Source organism: Strongylocentrotus purpuratus, unplaced genomic scaffold (genome assembly GCF_000002235.5).
Source record: "Strongylocentrotus purpuratus isolate Spur 01 unplaced genomic scaffold, Spur_5.0 spur5_contig_858, whole genome shotgun sequence".
NCBI lineage: Eukaryota > Metazoa > Echinodermata > Echinoidea > Camarodonta > Strongylocentrotidae > Strongylocentrotus > Strongylocentrotus purpuratus.
In genome coordinates, this window is record NW_022145566.1 from 2,481,636 (window position 1) to 2,497,517 (window position 15,882).

The 15,882-nt window shown below is 36.0% G+C and overlaps 1 protein-coding gene across 4 annotated transcripts in view; it reads left to right on the plus strand.

Moving 5' to 3' along the window:
• The window catches only part of LOC115917984 (neuronal cell adhesion molecule-like), a 105,960-nt gene that overhangs the window by 3,784 nt on the left and 86,294 nt on the right, over window positions 1–15,882 (plus strand). The window contains exon 1 of one of the 4 annotated variants that reach the window (XM_030997825.1): window positions 9,497–9,813. The exons of the other annotated variants lie outside the window; for them this stretch is intronic. The gene's annotated coding sequence lies outside the window, so the exon portion shown is untranslated. Of the gene's footprint in view, window positions 1–9,496; window positions 9,814–15,882 lie in introns of those variants that run through there. 4 annotated transcript variants of the gene reach the window in all.

Here is a 15,882-nt window from a genome sequence, read left to right on the forward strand (position 1 = left end):
TCTCATTAAAAGTCTATAAAATACATAACTTTCTAAGCCTTTAATATTTTTGTCAAGTTCACATTTCATAATCTTGCCTAGAGTGAGTAAACATTTGGGAGAGAGTTATGAAAATTGATTGGACAAAATAAATCTCATCAGGAGAAAGAGGACAATAAATTGGAATAAATTGGAATGGTGTTCAAATTACATGAAGAGTCATCGTCATCTTCCATCAAAATTTCCTGCGCTGGTCCAAATTTTCCCACAGTCCTACTTTTCAGACTTCAACAAAGTGTCTCCATCAATGTTTATTCCCATAAACAACCACAGTACACATGGTCCGAATTAGAAGCATTCAACTATAGCCAGCTTGATGGACTTGTTGAAAACATACCGTCCAATAATACATGTGGGACTGTCATCATGAAATATATACAACCGTTAGAGCTCTCGTCCTCTTGTACTCATGAACATATTGCATTATTGAACTTGAAAATGTCCAATTTGTACAGTTACCTAGCTTATATGAGGGCTTCATGCTGTGTGAGGTATTCATCATGCACCCATTGTTTTTTTGCTTCTCACAAGATATTCCTATGAATGTTCATCAGTTTTGTCATCCATGTGTCACTTTTAAACTAATCCCACCTGCAGTTAAACATGGCTTTAATATAGCCTCTAATCACCTGTCTTATTTAGGCCCTTCAAACACATACTTTGAAAGTGAAATCTATTTCATTTCCAGAAACAGAAAGATATGTTTTTGTATTAACTCTCTAGTATATGTAATCCTCAATGTCATATGACTTTGTAGTAGTTGTACAAATGTCAAACAAATTCATCTACCGGTTTGTAAATATATCTAGTCCAACTCCAATGATTATTGGCATTTGATCAAATTACTCATTATTTGTATTAAAAATGAGGTCAATGTCAAATGAAGAGATGATCTTTTTAGTCAATGTCATATTTATATATTCATTATTTCATAGTAAGCCCTAAGGCATTGACTAGTTTCATTCAAATCATATTTGAGATACATATACTTCCTGAATAAGGGCATTCAGATTTGTATGAGCATGTTCACGGAGGTAATTTTCAACACAGCTTGATATGTAATGAGATTTATTTCGATCGGTACCCTTTAGTCATCATCACTGACCTTGAACTTACCTGAGAGAAGACGATTCATCCACACAAAGATCTGATAGGACACCAGTCTTGTTTCAATGCCATTTTGATGTCATCATGCAAATTGGTGAATACTGTGAATGACAAATCCTACTTCTACCTCTCCTACCCTGACTATTACATATCTTTTTTCTTTTCTTCCTTTGAGTGAATGGCAAGTATGACGCATAAAGACATCTTTAGGTTCACTCACCCACAACTTTAATTCTGTTGTGTACTTTTCCCAAGATTGTCTTCCTTCGCCAAAGCGTCCATCTTGTAGCAAATCAATAAAACTTTTCTGGCACGTTAGACATTACTCATGTATTTCATATTGTGCAATCGTGCATTATAGACCAGTCTTTGTTAAATTCAGATTCTGTACTGTATTATTTGCACACCTCTTAATTTTTTCCAACTGAGTTTTGTAGATCAACATACTTGCCGGCGTAATCTTTATATTGAAGTGTTAATGGATAAGGAAAACAATCCCACTCTATCAATATCCAATGCCCTTTACATTTTGCACTGTCTGTAGCTTAAAATCCATTTTCTTTGCATTGTAGCACATTTGTCTTCATATCATCATTAATGAAAAACCAAGTTAATACATTTTTATTGAAAAAAAATGTTAGGACATGCCAGAAAAGGATTGCATTACGACAGTTCAATTTGCAGTTTGTGATAATAACAGACCAAGGCAATTTCTTTAGGGAGTCATTTTGAATTTTTCTAATGTAAACGCAATCTTAGATATATCCAAACCAGTCTTTATGAAGTGGTGAAAATAGATTGTGTGGATTACCTCTACAAGTCCTGTGGGGTGTCAAGCTTAAGCGACATTTACATCAGCTTAAAAGTAACATGATAGCAATCCATGCATGTGAACCATATATGAGCATGTTCATGCTATGTTTACGAAGCAATGTGAAGAGGGCTACAGATACACTTTCTCGGAGCCATAATAAAGAGAAGAAAAATCTTTTTTAAACAGAAGATATTTGTGCAAGCTCAAAAGCGACTGAATAAGATATGCGGAGAATCCTGGAGGATCTAACGCCTTGTTTATGAAACGGTGTGAAATATCTTCTAAGCTGAGAGCTGACAGTGATGATGATGATTGTTGTGGTGATTGACCGGTCAGTCTCTTGCAAGGTCCTAGTCTCTTGCAGGTCCTTTTCCTTCCAATCATGCAGGAGAATGATCACATTTCTTTTGTTTCTTATCATCAAAATATTGGCAGTGATGGTGGTGATTGTTGTGTTGATAGACTACCGTAGTCAGCTCCAGTCTCTTCTAGGTCTTTTTTCCTTTTGGTCCTTCCATTGAACCTACCACAAAGGGTTCTTTCTTTTTCAACCAGAAGAATGATCAAATCTCTATTTCCGATTCATTCCTGACTGAGAGAATATTAACAATGATGATGATGATATACCAGTCATGCAGCCCCAGTTTCCTCTAGGTGTTTTTCCTTCCAATCTTTTCCTCCCGACGAGTTCCTTGCTTTCAAGAAAGATCAAGTCTCCTCTGTTTTTCTTACATATATATCCTCTCCTGACTATTTAGGGAATATTGACCTAGGGTAATATGACCAAGGCATGGAGCTGGGTTCATTCAAAAGCGTGGGATGTTTTTTGTCATGGCAACAACAGTTGAGCGCATGTTCCTGTCACATGTATGAAGTCGGATTGCAAAGAGGTTGATGGCAAAGATAACAAATGTATTGAATCATATAGTATAAGGCTGCCTGAATGTAGAATGGCAGGGTCAAATGAGAAAATAAGTTCACCTCATTTTTTAACTTCCAAACATTTCTGAAAAGAGTTGCTGGATAATTGTTTACGATATGAAGAACTAAGGAGTGCTTGCTTTCAATGCAAAATGGCATGGAAATCTGGGAACATTACGTTTGATAATCATCACTTGAAAGAGCAAGACTTATAATGGGCCCTGAACAGGTGATTTATGGAAATATGAATATGCAAAAGAACCCACTTTCCATTAACAAAAAGTTTGTATTGAGCTTCAAAGATTTGGTAGTTGTGTGTTCTTTAAAAGTAACTTATGTGCATGACAGTTTCATTCTTAATAATCACATGACATAATGCTATTACTATTAGCACAAACAAAGAAGGAAGAAAGTATTCATTGCTCTAACCATGTGAGAAATCATTGTTTTATTAAGTCCAAAAGAGGAAAGGATGAAAGCTGAATTGTCGAGGAATTACCATCAATCTGTAAAAACAAACTGTGAAAACAAAGAAAAGGAAGCATGATGTCAATTGTCAAACTATGAGAGATTATTGCATAGTCTAAAAGAAAACGGGAAATTCATGTGATGTTCAATAACAGTATCACTGTCACTGATCCATTATTTGGCACCAAACTCTGAATTATTATGACATCATTCCATACCTATTTGGATACCTGTCACATCTGTTTTTCTATCGTAAGTTCTTTCACTTTTAAAATCTTCTTCCTGTTGCTTTGATCATGAAGGGCTATGTTTCATTATTTTCTTCAATCTTCAGATACGTTTAATGCTGAACAAAATCACAATTGTTCTATGGCTTGCTAGCTATTCCATTGTCCTAAGACAATTTTTTTTTTTTGTATGCCTTCCTTTTATTTGTGCATGACAATAAAGAAATTCAATTCAATTCAATTTGATTGTCTTTGACAGACAGGTTTTAAAAATTTCACGGAATTCTATCCCATTGTTGCAGAAAATGATCTATTTTAACGCTTTTATTTGATTTCAGAGAGGCTTTAAAAGAAATAGTCCTAACATAGAAAGGGCTTCATTGAATTCAACAGGGCTTCCATTTTCCTTTCATTCATACAACCACTGCTTGACAGTCACTTTCTTTTTGTTTGTTTGTTTGTCAGCTACGCAATGAAATTGGTTCTTTCTTTGGAAATTCAAGTTAACCTTTGATAACCTAGAGCCATGTAAATGTAGACTTGAGATGGATGAGATAGAATTTGCTCCCCTCTAGGCTACAGACAAGCCGACGTGTAGGAGGAGGAGGAGTTGGAAGAGGACTCCCAGACATGGAGCAAATCAACAATATATTTGTTGGGGGAACATGATGAGAATGAATGTTACATGAGGAGGTGACTGGGTTGATTAACTTGTCCATTCTGTAATTATTGCAGGGGGGATGTTAATAAGGGAGATTTAATGCCAACATTTCATTATAAGACAGTACAGTGTAACCTTATTATAACTGCTTGGGACCAAGGATAAATATTAACCTTCTTGTGGTGAAACCTTGTTATATTCAGGGCTGCAAAGCAATAGCTTACAAAGATGTGGAACCAGAAAAAAAACACCTTGTTATAAAGAGAATTTGTTATATGCAGTGTCCTCTGTAGTGAGGTTCCAATGTATTGTAAATAGACATGTCAAATGTGTATTACAGGAAGGAATGTGGATGTAATGCTTGTGATTGTTTACTTTCATGTAGCATCTCAGCAAATGTTCCTCGGGCTGTCATTTCCATAACATTCTCTTCAGAGAGTCTTCAGAGAGTGTGCAATAGAAAAACTAGGTAGCACCATTATGAAAAATTGCTTTCCATCATTGGAATGGACACCACAGCTGCATATTCATATATTCATATTCTTTGTATCGCACGGCTATATATAGAAAAGATGAGTGTTAGGGTTGACCTTATATAATATACCTTCTATTCGCCCCTGCCCTTTTTATTGTAGCTGCACTTTACTCTCATAAACTGTCACTTCTAGCTACATGTGCGCCTAGACGGGCGGACAAGATCACTTCCCGCTCGCTCCGCAGAGGCAGTTTAATCTTCTTAAATGAAATTTGTTATCTGCACTGACAGATTGAATTCAAACCCTTCCCCATGTCTGCCTATTCTATCTCGATCTGTCTCCTTATACCACTGTCTGTATATGCAGCCATACTCCAACTAGATTGAAATCTTATCCAACTTTGCATAATTTATTGTGAGATGTTTCCATGCAATGATGAGTAATCGTTTTAATTCACATTAGCATGAGATGATTGTATTTTCAAATTGTTATCTGATGCTTTTTTTTTGTAATAGTGTGGGGTACATCTTTTGCTGCATTATCATATCTCATTTTGACTTACATACAGCTTACAATGTTTGCTGAGTTGTACCGTGGGCATATCGGTAAAGATGTTTCATACGACAAGAATATCTACACATACACCAGATTATTTTGCCATTGATATATGCAGTTTCATCTTTCACAAAAAGTGCAAATTTGACTTACCTTCACACTATATAGAAGGAAAATCAATTAAAATCACAATTTCCTGAAAGAAGATGGAATCAGTACTAAAAAAATAAACTCCAATATTATTGAGCTATTCCTCATCACAGATATCTCCATTCTCTTGATGTCCCTAGTCAGATTTTATTAAAATCTAATGTTTCTTGTAGAGAGATGAACCAGCGAGTGATGATGACATATGTTTAGGGTATACATTTTCTCAGTTTCCAGAGAACCAATCACTCTTGATGGTTTGTTTTCAATCCATGTGTGTCTCAAGTCCATGCAATGTTCATGTTCATGAGGCAGGGGAACTAGTGTAAAATGACAGAAAATGATGTGCTGAGTTTTATCAGCATGTGAATTATTTTTCTGTTGTGATAATAGGGGCAAAAGTAGAAACTAAGTCAGGGGAAATTGAATAAAAAGACCATGCATAGCCACTGAGCATCTCCATTGAGGCTGATTATCTTCTTTTTAGGGTCATACCAAAGTATTCCACCTCCCCCCCCCCCCTTCTCTCTCTCTCTCTCTCTCTCTCTCTCTCTCTCTCTCACCCCCTTTCTGTCTTCTTTTCTTACAGTCGGTCACTTCCAAAGTACAAGTAATACTTGTACTGTGATTCACATACTATATAGCTTTCCCTTTTTTGAACAGTTGATATCACACTTTTACATCAACAATAGGTCTACATGAATGGTAATTTCTAAGCAATTAAATTTCACCAAGTTCAGTCCAGAAAATTAGTGTTAATGCATGCTTTGATGCAAGGGTACGTGTTAGAAAGAAATAATCAAATACGAATTGAACTAAATTGGCTCTCCCATGAAGCGAAGGCCAATCCAGTCTGTAAATATGCGGAGTAATTTATTAAGTTGAATTCTACCGCTTGCTGGTTCTATACCTGTGTATTGCATGTATCCGCCCTTTCTCTTCTCATCTGATAGCACTGCTAGGTCTGGGAATAGGTACATCGCGGCAAGTTGAAAAGTTCAGATAATGACTAAGGTACACACTGCCCATGTCAGTTAGGATATTAGCTCATGATAAAAGACAAATAGTTCCTTGCCTCTTAGCAAACTGATATGTGCATGCTTGCCAATTACATGCTGCATGAAATAAGAAAAGGGTTAATATAATCACCATGACAACAAGGTCATCCCTGGAGTATACTGTTTGCTCTGTAAATCATGCTCTTTACTCTGTCTTCAGTGAAATATGATAGTGTAGACTGGTATGAAAATGGCATGAAGAGAAGTGTGAAAGAATATATGAGGACCTGTTGTCTGCCGAGATCCAGAAGGGCATTAAATCATTTACGGTTCTTAAAAGAAAAGGTTTAGTTCTGGGGAGAGGTGGAAAATAATTTATGAGCGTTTTCATTGTTATCATGCAAGTGTGGAAGAACATCAGAGAAAAGATGTTCCCTGAAAATCATGGCTCTTCAATTGCCTTCATATTCTCAATATGACATGTAACATCTTAAAAATTGGGCCTTATTTTTTATGCCACATGTTTGTGCTAAATTTCTTATCATTTTGATTATTCTAGAAAGACCAGGGGGTGTTTCACAAAGATCCTAAGTAGAACTTAACACTAAGTTGGACTTAAAAATTATGGACAGCCATTGGAGCCTTAAAATGAAATATATTCAAAAGCAGAAATTCAAGTATTTTAGACTTTTTATGAATTCCACATCCAGAACATGAAACCTCCTTGATGATAGAAAATATGAATGATTTGAATCAACATTTTATGCCTTTCAAAATAACTTTTACAAAATATTTTCAAAGATGCTAACGGCTTTCCATAATTTTTAAGTCCAACTTAGAGATAAGTTCAACTTAAGATCTTTGTGAAACACCCCCCAGAACCTTTCAGTACACATCGATACTCATAAGCTACATGATCAACTTTTTCTGACCCATTCCATGCCGTTTCTTTCAAATTGCAATCGTATGACCAGTACTCAACTTTATCTTTAACTTCTTTTGTGGCTCTCAACAGATGATATAAGATATAATTCTGAGATATTTGAGGAGAAAATGCATAAAGCATATCTTTATATATTTTATTATCAAGTTGTCTATTAACCACATGAATCATAATTATGAAAGGAACATTAGGCAACCAACGATGTCGATTTGGAAGACAAAACTTGGTATAGAAATCACTCAGAGGACAATAAAAAATAGTAAAGCCTCATTGACTTTAGTAGTGATTTCATAATCCTATGCAAATATCAAATTATAAATGTTTACTGCACTGTTAACTTCCTAGTCAAATGTTGAAACTGCACTCATCCAATAATATTCTGTAATAAATAATGAGGCAGTAACTAGGTCATAGATAATATGATCCATATGATGTGGTAAATAACTTTGCAAGAAGCATATATCTAACTACAAAATACATTATTCCCCAAACAATGTCAAACAAATGCACATAGTTTGACAGTTATTTGTGTTTATGAAATAGACAATTATGATGATGAATCATCATACCAAGTGACTGACTGATTGGCGTATTCACATCCTGATTCTAAAACTGTAAAGAAAAATAAACCGCAAATAATTTACAACGTTTTGGTTTCTATTGATGATAATCTTAGTTGTCCTATAAATATACCTAGCAGACATGCAGATGCATTGAACTGTAATCATAAAAAGAGATGAGCTTCGTCAGCCAATTGAGTCAAAAGTGAAAAACACTGGTGCTTTTTGTCAGCTTCCATTGTATATATGTCGTCAATGAACTTGTAGATCCTTTTGTACCATCCCTGCAGGGTCCCGCCGGAGGGGATCAAAGAAGGATAAAGTGCGGAGGGCACGATAGTGGTGGACTGGTGGTATAGAAGCGTGGTAGAAGACACGCTTCGTTTGGTCATGACTCATTTTCTGGTAAAATGTTTTTTGGATGACTGTTTTCATGCTTCTGCAGTTCCCCAATGGGAACGTTAATGGCGCTGGAGTGAACTGGGAGTTTGAAGGGAAAAGCATGACCATGCAGTATGAAATGTGTAGATATTCCAACAGATTTGAATTCTACCAACATTCTACCAACAATAATACAATAGAATCACTCAAACTGTCACACAAATCTGCATGACTTTATTAAGGAGAATAAAAGTATGTTGCCAATGGAATGATGGATGGCTGAAGTCCAAAGTCTGAACCAAAGATGTTCCAGTATGAAAAAGAATGTCTAATTTTCAATCACATATGTTTACACAGGTGCACTGAACATCTATAGGATTTGTAATCGCATGCAAAAATATAGATTTTTAACCATTATAATCAAAGTACTGTATTATGTTTATTTAAATTTTTATGTGGGATGAACTAGCCTTGCAGACGTTTCAAAACAGTTTACTATCCTATGTATGCCCTGATATGACATATATTTGTTACCTTTCCAAAATCATTGTTACTATTTTTGTATAGTTTATTTCTTCCTGTGATATACTTGATGGTTCTCTTTTTTACCACACATTTTGAAAGAGGATCTGGTGAATGTTCTAGGAATTCAAAATGTATTGTTATCTCAGTAGATGACATCACATTTTATGATTTGCTTTGTGGCCATATTTTATGATTATTGCTGGTCCTATCACTGAGAGTTTACACACGCATCAAAGTTTTTATATTCATTCACTAACAATCCAATATGAAGTTTGAAAAAGCAATGGTGTGTGTTTTATCTTGGCTGAAACCATTTCCTAAGGTCATGACTATATATGTGAAATCATAAAATTATGAAATGAAATGTCTGACTCATGGAGAACCCATTTCACATAATTCTTTATAGCTGTGTAGGTACTGGGAAGTTCTTTTCAAAAGAACACTCATGACCTTGTTATGTTCTCTACAGTTCCTTGGTCTTTTATATATTCCATCTCTTTGTATTTACTGGTGTACTTCATCAAGCACCCTGTCATACAGGAAAAAAGGTTGTTGCCTACCTAAAGTAAAGAGGAGGGCGTGGGTGATTCACTCTTGTCCCGCAGTGAATGACAGTGAATGACGGCAGGACTGTACTGAGCGGAGAGAGAGAGAGAGAGTGAGAGACAGAGAGAGACACATAGAGAGTCACCACCAAGCCAGGAATTTGTAAGGGGTGCATACTGCTGTGATGTCATAGTGCTTGTTACTTACTCTCCTAGCAGCCAGCTTACAACGGACGAAGCTACACTAGTTGAGTGTATTACCGGTAGAACTTCAAACGTGGTTCCCACATACTCACCGTGCACGCGTGTCTGAAGCAATGTGAGCAAAAGAGCTGGACTCGGTTTAATTTAACAAGTTGCAGGATATTTCATACTGGAAATTAGTCTGGATATTAAGGAATTCATGTATAAACCAGGCTGGTGAGATAGATATCTGCTAAAAGAATGTAAGTGATTTCCATTGTATTTCTTATGTTTCTTTCTCTTTTTGATCATGTTCGATGAAGAGGATGAGGATGGTTGTAAGCAGAAGGACTCATAACTTTTATCTTTTTATATCGTCAGCTGAGCGCCAGGAGGGTGTTACACCTGAGATGAGTGTCAAAAGATAACTCATGAATTGATAATCTCTGTGCAATATTGTTACACCACTCCTCTTCATAATGACCATGATAAGTGATGATTTGAAAGGAGAATTAACTCTCATAAAAAAAATTCAATGCATGTGCATTAAATGTAATTATCTAAACTATTCCTGATAAGGATTCTACTACTTCAGTACTTTGTACTTTGTCTTTCGCTCAATTGGCAAAAGTCCAAAATATATATTTTTTAAGGGAGACATCACTTTGGCATGCACTTTACTACGTAGTGCTCATGTTCTGTGTAGTAATATATATATATATATATATATATATATATATATACGTTTTAAGACAAAGGGGTAGAAACTTAAGAAAACAAGTCAAAAGAATTACCGGTATGATACCAAATTATGAATAATTAGTCATAAAGGAAATATGTTAATCCTTTCTACCTTGCCCTCATTGTAAAGCAAGGTCCTTGAGTAAGCCATCCATCCCTTTAAGTTGACTGACTGAGTAGCATGTGCTTCCTGATCCCCTTTCCCTGACATTTGCACCCGTGGATCCTTTACTATGAGCCTTTTTTTTTTCTCTTCCCCCCTTGCTCGGTAGTCATGTGGCAAGAATGAGTAAGGTTTCCATTATCATGGTGACCTGCAATGTCCCTAAAGACAGTAAGCTTATTAAAGGTTAAACAATTTTTGTGTAAAATGTTGTATATACCCTGTTGGTAATTTTATTTTCCCCCGTGCAAAATGGTTATAAGAAAAGTGTGTCAAAAGAGAAATGTATTTCTCTGTGAATTTTTTTTTTACAACTTTGTTTACAATCAATGTGATCCTCTACACTATTTCATTTTGGAGGGGAAAAAATCCTATTGTGACTTCTTTGTTTACTTGATGGTGGTAATACTTTAGGCTGATTTAATTCATGGATCCAAAATAAGTTTTTGCTAATTTATATCCAACCTGATGCATCATTGATTAGCTCTTATGGAATTTTTTTTTATCAGCGACTCAACTCTTCTTTTTCCTTTCTGTTTGTCTTTCTGTTGCTTCTCTCTCTCTCCCCCTCCCCCTCTCACATTCTCTCCTCCTTCACTCCCTCACCCATCTCCCCTCTTTCCCCTCCCCCTCTCTCTCTCCTCCCCCTCTCTCTCCCCTCCCCCTCTCTCCCCCCCCCCTCCCCCTCTCTCTCTCCCCCCTCTCTCTCTCTTCCTATCTCTTTCTTTGTATTTTCTCTACACCCCCCTCAGTTTCTCTTTGTCTCTCCAGCCTCCTCTCTACAACATTTTCTTCTTTACTTCTTTGTGTACAAATTTTATAATGCAATAACGATAACGAAACTAGAATAGTGACATCTTGAATATGCTCTTGAGACCAATAAGTCTGAGCAATTTCTTCTTGTCATTGGTCACGATGTGGTTTATAGGGTGATAAAGCTAGATTCTCTGAAGGAAAACAAGCTCTGGTCAATGTCATTTTCAAATGTATTATCAAATCAACTTTCACAATTATTTTACACATCTTATATTGGAATACTCCCTTGAGGTATGAAGTGGGATAAATTTGGTTAAACAATCCAGTAATATAGGCCCTTCTTGCTGCTTAATTTTCAAGTTTTTGTATCTTACATCCGTCCTCTTTTTATGTATGATTTGTTTTTGTTTATGATTCACGATTCTAATATGTGGCATTTATGGTTGCTTATTTCTTATATGCAGGCTTTTGTCTGTCCTGTATTTCTCTCGAACATGTTGTATGCATAGCATTCACTGTCTACTATGAGACAGAATGGATGAAATGACTTTGATTACGTGTTCAGTTTTCAGTGTTGATCCTTTCCACCAGCATTTTCCCCATCTCGGCGCCACAAAATGCCATTAGGTAATAAAACAGTCCCAAATGTTTTATTGACTGAGAGTGATATTACAAGTGTAATATACAGAAAATAAATAGGTTGTACATAAAAAATTAAAAAATTCTCTTATAAGGGTCATATCACACATGTATGTAACGCTTGAATTTCTGAGATTTAGGCCTCAGTTGCTTTTGTTGTCTAGATGTATGTTATTTTGCCTCACATCTTCCATGTTCCCATATATTCTTGTGAATTTGGATGAATAACAAAAAAGAAAGAATTTAATTGAATCTTGTTTTATGCAAATTTGACCCTTTTCCATTTAAAATCATGGACGTTTTTTTTCCACCTGGTTAAATTTCCCTGTTTCGTTGAAGGACTTTAGACGCTATCAGGAAACATTTCCCTCAGCTTTCTTTGCTCTCTCACAAAACCATAGACATCTAGTCAATATACCAAGCAAACACATTTATTAATGTACATGATTGTACTGTATGTTTGTTAATGTCGGCATCCTGTGTACAGAATTATAAGTAGGTGCTCGGTGAGGCTGCATAATAGCAGCTATTCATAGGACCGCTGCAGAAAACGTTTCCTGCCTGACTAAATGTCAATTTCATGTTTGCTTGACTGCTTGGAGCATATAGCTCTGTGCATGTATCACATTTTTTACCGAGCAAAGAATTAGGTAGGATGGATGGATGGATGGATGAAGCAGAAACTGCAAACGTGTAGATATTTATTTTGCAAGAGAGAAAAGGATCCAGGCCATTTGGGGGTAGAATAGCCTCAATGCCAAATATTGTTATGTCTTGATATCTGATCGTACATCTGAATAGCCGCCATTAGAAATTGCATTTGGCTTGTATGCTTTCTCTCTCTCTCTCTCTCTCTCTCTTATACCTTTCAGGCACGTAGATGCTTGCATGTGAAGAGTGCCATGTATAGCTCTACATCACTGCCTCCTGTCTGGAAGACAAGAAGTTATGTATGGAGACAAATGATGCAAATATTAATGACAAAACATTACGGATAGAAAGCAGATGTAACTCATAGATATTATACGGTTTATTCCTTCAAAAAGGAGTATTCTTTATTTCAATATTATTCATGATTTGGTAGAGACAGGTGCATGATGTGTGGGCCCTCGTGTGGTGACTCACTCAGTTTCAGGAAATATCCAAAGTTGGTACCATCTTTAATTTATCAGAATCGATCATTATATTCATAATGGACATGAAGGACAGTCAAATACACGGTGCAGTGGGTTGTATTAGTATACGCTGTCTGTCGTTGTGAGATGCATACTGTACCAACAAGTAGTCGTAATTAGCTAAAAGCTAATGGCATTAGGAACTATAGCGTACATCTGTGCAACTGCTTAGTGTGATGCCGATGTTGAAATGATTGAAAGATACTTCAAGGCCTATACTGTAGTGTTTAAAAAAGCTCTCTTAGCATCCCTATTTAGTCCTTTTGCTCGTTGTTAATCGAATATAGAATTATTATTCTAACTTTTCAGTTGCTAAGAGGAAAATTGATATCAGTTATTTGATATAATGTGAAGAGTTTAGATATGTCTTTTTAAATCAACAAATATTTTATATAAATGGGCTCGTAAGTCATGAATTTGGAGCTTGGAAATAGGCTAGGAAACCTAAACATAAAACATGATATCTTTCTAAACTAGGATTGTAAGCCATGTGTCCAGGGAAATCAGAAGTTGTTTACATCCCACCCCTTCAAAGTGTGCTAAATGTCACATATTTGGTCACAAATTGCTACAAATCAAAAGTGTTGTAAGCCAACACCATCCCAACAGCAAACAAAAAAAATGCAGCTTTGTCCCCAACAGCCTGTATTGAATTCATCAGGTAATATTATCCATGGTTCGAATATGAAAGGTCGTAGAGGTTGGTAAAACAGAAATTCATCATGGAGTGGGAATTTTCCATACCATTGTACACCACATTTCATGGATGATGTTGTGCAATTTGAAAGATGAAAGTGTTCTCCAAATTGAAACCTCCCCAAATATTTCTAAGCAAGCGCACACTCAGTAATCTTGTTTAAACATGAGATTTAAATATTAGGTTAGGATAGTAAGACATATATGTATATATAAGCTATGTACAACAATATTGCGAGGAAATTGGATTCTGTAGGATCTAGAAAAGAAATTAGCTCTTCAAATATATTTCAGTTGGTGTATAATATTTCTGGAATCTTCTGTGTGGCCAGGGTTTACATCGTCCACATGTTGCAAACCCACAAGTTCAAATCCCTGGACTCTTCAGTTAGTAAGTACCAGATATTAAAACATTCCCTTCTTTGGACCGACCTTTCACTTTTTATTGGGAGGTATCTATCTCCATATTTCTGCAATAAACCTTGACAGCTGGTCATTGATACTCTCCAGTTGGGAGAGAGTGAAACTATGGTGGAATAAGGAACTGGGAATTAGCCTTGCACCTGATCTTGTGGTGAAAGATAACCTTGGTCAGGCAAATCTGGACACTATATTTCAAACAGCTCTGGATCAGTTTTGTCAATGACCTTAACGATGCTTCTTTATTTTGTGTAGCAGAAACGATTCAGAGAGAGAGGGAGAGAGAGAGATGGATTCAAACATAATTGTGTAGCCAAATAATTCATAATCAAGGCAAATCAACTAATTTGTCGAAATTTGTATGTCAAGAAAGCTTTTTTTCTATGGTTTTGTGACATACGTTAAAGTTTAAATCAAAACATGAACATTATATGTACATGTTTGTACTTATGAGTTATGACTGGATGATGATCATGTATAGTCTAATGTTGGCTTGAGTAGATCTTCATTGAATTCAACCAAGTTGGCGTACATAACTTAGAGTTGATTATAGTAGAATTACTTTTAAATGTTTTCTTCTTGTTTAGTTTAGCACCTCTCGGAGGCCTGAACCTTTTACTTTATCATGCACCTGTCAGTAGCTTTCTTTGTATAAACTGTGAATGTCTTGTAACCACTCATAAGAATAAGAACTTTGTTTTAAGGAGATCCCTTCTTTACATACAAATTATGAATGTCTCGTAACCAATTATAAGTACAAAAACTTTGTTTTAAGGAGATCCCTTCTTTAATAGTACCAAGTTTGAATGTCTTTTAACTACTCATAAGAATAAGAACTTGATTTCAAGAAGATCCTTTCTTTGATAGTACAAAGTATGAATGTCTTGTAACCAATCATAAGTACAAAAACTTTGTTTTAAGGAGATCCCTCCCCAACATTTTGAAGAGTAAAAGTATAAGAATCAGAAAAGGTCAAGCCTGGGCAATATTATTCAACCCATCGGTCCTTGCCCAAGCCATAGATGATTTAGAGAAAAAAGTTCATGCCCTCTTCGTGGATGATTTAAAGAAAGAGAAAGCACGCAATCCATGGATGGTTTTGGGAAAGAGAAGCTTTTGTTACCTTAAGGGAGGAAACATTAGAAGTTCACTCAACTCACCAAATACACAAGCTGCTTCTACTTCAACAAAGTTTAGGGGATACTCTTTGATCGAGAAAGGGAAAAAGTCTGAGATTCAGGTGGAATTGATGCTAGCAGTATACAAATGCCATGCACTTGTAGGTAGATATGCGATCTAGATATTAAAGAGAAACAGATGGAAGAAAAGATGTGTTGCTCGAGTCAGCGGAATATTTGCAATATATCATCAGCTTTGTGTATATTTGTTAGTCCATGTCATGTGCTACATTCAAACATGATGATGTGGTTTTGCCTATGGCAGCAGGTCTGCTGAAATACATGTATATAATTCAGGGGTCGAAGATTGATGTGATTTCAGCTGGGAGGAAACAACGCTTTTTTAATACAAAATTCACATATTCCTTTGTTCGAATAGAGCATGCTGTAAAGATATAAATCATGTGATTCGTAAACAACGTGCTGCGGTGATAACAATGAGTGTAAGAGCCGTTTCAAGCCTCATTCTCTCCAAGAGACCAGACGAGCTAAAAGAAACATTGCAATGTTTTCATAAACCGCCGGCATTACCATAGTAATCAAGCTGCCGTTCGATATTATACT